Here is a 5,982-nt window from a genome sequence, read left to right as displayed (position 1 = left end):
TCAGCTGACTGAGAGGGGGGGGTGGCTGAGCCCATGGCTTGAAGCTGTCCGGTGACGTAGTTGACCTGAGCGGTAACTGTGCCGCACACCGCTTCACTGCGCTGGGAAGCTTCTGCCACAGCCCGACGCACCTGTTCAATCTTCTCCTCCTGTTGTCGGAGCCGACGCTCCTGCACTTCGAGGGTAGCGAGCACGGAGTCCTGCTCTGCTGTGTCCATCTTGGCCAGATTGTTCTATCAAGAACACAGAGACTGGCCCACACAAATGCAGGCAGGCAGACAGTAACCAGTGTGATGCTGCCATCCCCAAGCATCTTCAAGCTCCCACGGTATGCGGGCATCACAGCCCTGGAGCCATACCTAGCTCAAGTGAAACTGATAGCAAGTCACAACCAGTGGAGCACCCAAGACACTGATGCCCATGTTGCCCTGGCGCTCGAAGGGAATGCGCTGCAGGTATTGCTCGACCTTATGCCGTCAGAACAGCAGGATTACGAGACACTGGCCGCTGCTTTGGTCAACGGGTCTCTACTGACAGCATGCGAGACCGACTGGCCCGCCGGCGCCGCCAAGAGGGCGGGACCCTGGGAACCTATGCAGCAGACGTGCACTTCTTTGCACATCGTGGCTACCCCACCTTTGATCCAGCAGCTCGTGACGAGTTAGCCCTGAGTGCCTTCATCCAGGGGCTCACCCCAGAGAGGTTGAAGGAGCACCTCCGCATCACGGCACCTACAGCCTTCAAGACTGCATTGGAAGAGGCAGAGTGGGTGGAGGCTGTGATGGCCCCACACAACCAACCAAGACCCCGAGTGCGTCAGGCTGAGGTCCACGCAGATGAAGGAGACGTCGAAAGAGGGGTCGTCTGCCAGGCTTGTCCGTCACCACGCCGAAAGCAACCAGGCCGATGCCAACCACCCTTCAGACCCTGGTCGCCTCGTGATCCATGCTACCGCTGTGGAGAAGCGAGGCACAAGGCCCGTGACTGCCCTGCCCCTGCACCACGACGCCGTAGCACTCCCCAGTCGGAAAACTAGAATGGGGTGGCACCGCGGGGAGACTGCTACCCAGCCGACCGACCATATCCCCCATTAAGAACTCTTCCCAGATCGGCAGAGTGGGCCACGCACACGGTCTCTCTCTTTGTTGCTCCATTGGTGGACACCGCTGCTGGGCCCTTGTGGACACAGGGTCCACCATCTCCATTGTGCGTCCAGGGGTGCTGCCAGAGACAGAGTGGAGGCCCACCACCCGTAAAATCAGAACTGTGACTGGGGAACTAACCAGCATGCTGGGGAAGAGAGCACTGCAGGTGCGGGCAGGGAAAGTTGCAGCCACCCACGAGTTTTGGTTGGCTGAAATACAAGACCCTCGCATCATCGGGCTGGATTTGCTGACTCGCTGGGGGGCTCTGGTCGATGTGTCGAGTAATGCCATTCACCTTGGCACAGAGACCCTGGCCCTCCGGCGCCGTCCAGAGAGGAAGGTGGGACGTATCCACATCCAGCCAACTCCACCTGTCACCATGCCGCCGCCGCCCCCATCTCCACTGCCAACCGAGGGGATGACGACACTGCCTAGCCCACCAACAATGACGACGACCCTCATCGAGGCTACCGTTCCTCAGACACCCTCGCCGGACACTGTTGCCGCCATCCAGAAGCTGTATCAGCGGAGCAGTGAAGGGCTGGACCCTCAGCAGAGTCAACAGCTGAAAGACCTGCTCCAACAGTTCGCTGAGATTTTCGCTGCACGCGAAGAGGAGTGCACCCAGACCAACCTGGTGCAGCACACAATCGACACTGGTACAACCCCACCCATTAGACTGCGACCCTACCGGTTAGCGCTTGCCAAGCGTGAAGCTGCAGAGCGGATGATTCTAGAGATGGCTGCGGCCGGGGTGATAGAGCCATCCAATAGCCCTTGGGCCGCCCCTGCCATCCTGGTCAAAAAGAAAGATGACACCTGGAGGTTCTGTGTGGACTTTCATCGGCTGAACAATGCAACTCGCAAGGACTCCTACCCCTTGCCCCGCAATGACGACGCTCTGGACCACATCGCAGGTTCACAGTGGTTCAGCTCACTTGACCTACGGAGCGGTTACTGGCAGGTGGAGCTGGCACCAGAAGCCAGACCCAAGACGGCCTTCACCATCGGTCAGGGACTCTGGCAGTTTCGTGTGATGCCCTTTGGTCTCTGCAATGACCCCGCCACGTTCGAGAGACTAACGGAGAGGGTGCTGGCTCACATTCCCCGCAACCGGTGCGTGGTTTACCTTGATGGCCTTCTGGTTCATGCCGCTGACTTCGAGCTTGCCCTAGAGAACCTCCGTCAGGTCTTCCCAGCCATTGGGGGGGCGGGCCTGCGCCTGCACCCCAAGAAATGCCACCTCCTTCGACGTGAGACCAAGTTTTTGGGCCATGTGGTGGGGGCAGAGGGCGTGGCCCCTGATCCTACTAAGGTGGAGGCGGTCGAGAAATGGCCAGTTCCGCGAAACGTCAGCGAGGTGCGCAGCTTCACGGGGCTCATCTCCTACTACCGACGTTTTGTCCGCAACTTTTCCTCCGTTGCCAGTCCCCTACACCGTCTCACCGAGAAGGGACGGGAGTTCCACTGGGACGACAACTGTGCAGCCGCCTTTGCCCGGCTCCGCACCGCCTTGATCACTGCACCCATCCTGGCCCTTCCTGATCCTAAGTGCCGCTTCATCGTGGACACAGACGCCAGCAATGTGGGGCTGGGGGCCGTCCTGTCTCAGGAAGTTGCTGGGGGAGAGAGAGTGGTGGCTTACTACAGTCGTGTCTTGAGCTGCCCTGAACACAATTACTGCATTACACGACGCGAGCTCCTGGCGGTGGTCGCGGCGTTCAATCATTTTCGCCCCTATCTCTATGGCCAGACCTTTCTCCTGCGGACGGATCATGCGGCCCTGATCTGGCTGCTCAGCTTTAAGGAGCCCGAAGGCCAGGTGGCTACGTGGATTGAGGAGCTGCAGAGCTACGACTTTGAGACCCAGCACCGAGCCGGGCGCCTGCACAGCAATGCAGATGCCCTCTCCCGTCGTCCCCGCAAGGATTGTAGACATTGTGAGCGCCAAGAGGAGCGAGACAGAGCAATCCTCCAAGTATCCACCACGCGGCAGGTTGAGCCAGAGGAGGCGTGGCTGATGGCAATGGACAAGCAGGAGTGGCAAACAGCGCAGGATAGTGATCCCACCCTGGCCAGGGTGGGACAGTGGGTCGACGCCAAGGCACACCCCCACTGGCAAGCTGTCTCTGCCATGTCGGTGGAGACCAAGGCCTACTTTTCCCAGTGGGCCACCTTGGCCCGGCGTGATGGACCGTTGTACTGAGTCTGGCAAGCGCCGGGCCGGGGAAGAAGTGTGTGGCAGTTACTGGTGCCCAAGGACTGGCGCCAACGAGTGCTACGGGCAGCCCACGGCTCGGTGGGGGCAGGTCACTATGGGGTGGCAAAGACGCTGAACAAACTGCGCCAACGGTTCCACTGGGCCGGATGCAGGCATTACACTGAACTTTTTGTGCACTGTTGTGATGCCTGCACTGCCAAGAAAGGACCAACCAGACGCTCCCATGCCCCTCTACAACAAGATCAGGTGGGGGCCCCCCATGGAACGGGTCGGTGTGGACTTTCTTGGCCCATTTCCCACCACAGACAACGGAAACCGGTACGTCCTTGTGGCCATGGACTACTTTACCAAATGGTCTGAGGCGTATGCGGTCCCAGACCAGAGCGCTGCCACTACAGCCGAGCGGCTGGTGTGTGAGATGTTCTGTCGGTTCGGTGCGCCCGAAGAAATACACAGCGATCAGGGGTGGAACTTCGAAGCACAGGTATTCGCTGAGGTGTGTCAACGCATGGGGGTGAAGAAGACCAGGACCACGCCCCTCCACCCCCAGAGCGACGGACTGGTGGAGAGGTTCAATCGAACGCTCACAACACAACTCGCTATTGTCACCTCACGGCACCAGCGAGACTGGGACTGTCATCTACCCCTGGTCCTGTGGGCGTACCGGTCGGCGGTACAAGAAAGTACCGGGTGTACACCGGCCGCGCTCATGTTCGGGAGAGAACTGCGGACCCCTGTGGACTTAGCCTTTGGCACGCCCCCGGGTACTGACCTTCCCAAGATACCCGGTTTCGAGTACCTGCGGGACCTCCAACAACGTCTGGCCGAGGCACAAGTGTTTGCTCGGCAGCATCAGGAACAGGCAGGTGCAAAAAAAAAAGCGGGCATATGACACTCGTTGTCAGGGCCGCTCCTTCACCCCAGGAGCAAAGGTGTGGGTCTTCAACCCAATCCGGAAGAGAGGAGTCTCCCCCAAGCTCGCCAGCCAGTGGGTGGGGCCCTGTGAGGTGTTGGAGCAGCTTTCAGATGTTGTGTACCGGGTGAAACTGTGTGTCCGGGGGCGGGTGGTAGTTCTGCACCGGGACTGTTTGGCACCTTACCGCCCCTTGGCTGAAGAACCTGTAGATCAGTTTAGCCCATCCGGGACGGTCCCTCCTACACCCACAGGCCCTACCAACCGGACAGACAGTGGGGAACAGGGACCCGTGACCCCGCGGCGGCGGAGACGGCTTCCCCTTCGCTATAGGGACTTTGTTGTCGGCTGAGGACAGGCGACACGCTGGAGGGGGTAATGTAGCGAAGTTGCTACCCCGTCAGAATTGTGCCAATTGTCCTGGTTTACCCATCAGGCACTGCGTGCAGATTGTCAGTTGTTATTAAATGTTTTGTAAGTGTTTTATGTGGTTTTATGTGTTTATGTGATTACTATGTGTTGTGGTGTAATTGTAGTTGTCATTCTGTTGTGTTGTGTAACCTTGGAACTGAAACCCTGAACAACTTTGTTGTTCGAGTAGATGACCCCCATGTATTGTAACACATTTCTGTAAGTTCTTGTTTCTGTGTGAGTTCAATAAAGGGGCTGCAAAGTTACCTTTGTCGTTGCTTCTACGTTCGCCACAATATTCTTACCTTAAAAGGGAAGGGGGTGTAGTATCCCACCTTTGACAATTAAAGCATTTACCAGTGTTGGAGCCCATCGGTAAGGGGCCGCTATATATATACGTGTGTGTGTGTGTGTGTGTGTGTGTGTGTATAGATATATTACACACACACACACACACACACACACACACATATATATATATATATATATATATATATATATATATATATATATATATATATATATACTACTTTCGGCTCCTCCCGTTAGGGGTCGCCACAGCGGATCATCCGTTTCCATTTCTTCTTGTCTTCTGCGTCTTCCTCTGTCACATCAGCCACCTGCATGTCCTCCCTCACCACGTCCATAAACCTCCTCTGTGGCCTTCCTCTTTTCCTCTTTCCTGGCAGCTTCCTATTCAGCATCGTTCTCCCAATATACCCAGCATCTCTCCTTCACACACATCCATCGCTTTTACAGTACTTGCTGTACCAGCGGCGTACTTGCTGTACCAGGGGCGTACTTGCTGTACTAGTAGCTCTGTTCACAACATCGTCCTCTCTAGCTTAGGTGCTCAAAAGATATCTTTGGGCTCAATGTCATCCCGTTTATTCTTTATGCTTCATATGTCATCACCTTTCCTTCCTAATGCTTTCCTCATTTTCAATATCATCTTGTACACATTTTCAATTCAAGCGTGGTACTGGATGCCATCTTTGCAATGAGTCCGCTCGTCACATTTCATCCCTGCTGGATATTCCACCGTCAACCAACTGTAAGTGCTATTATTGAAAAGTGCAAGCCTTTAAGGACAACAGCAACTCAAGTCGCCAACGCTCTGTTGACTCTGCAGGGATCCAAACTTCCCCTGGCATTAACATCGGCACAAAAACTGTGCGCCGGGAGCTTCGTGGAATATGGCTTTCTATGGATTTAGACTAAGATGTCATTACAGCTCCCGTAGGTGTAATGGTCAGTTATCCCAAAACTTTTATACATATAGTGTACATATT

This window comes from Lampris incognitus, unplaced genomic scaffold (genome assembly GCF_029633865.1).
Source record: "Lampris incognitus isolate fLamInc1 unplaced genomic scaffold, fLamInc1.hap2 scaffold_62, whole genome shotgun sequence".
Lineage (NCBI taxonomy): Eukaryota > Metazoa > Chordata > Actinopteri > Lampriformes > Lampridae > Lampris > Lampris incognitus.
Note: the sequence above shows the minus strand (reverse complement) of the source record.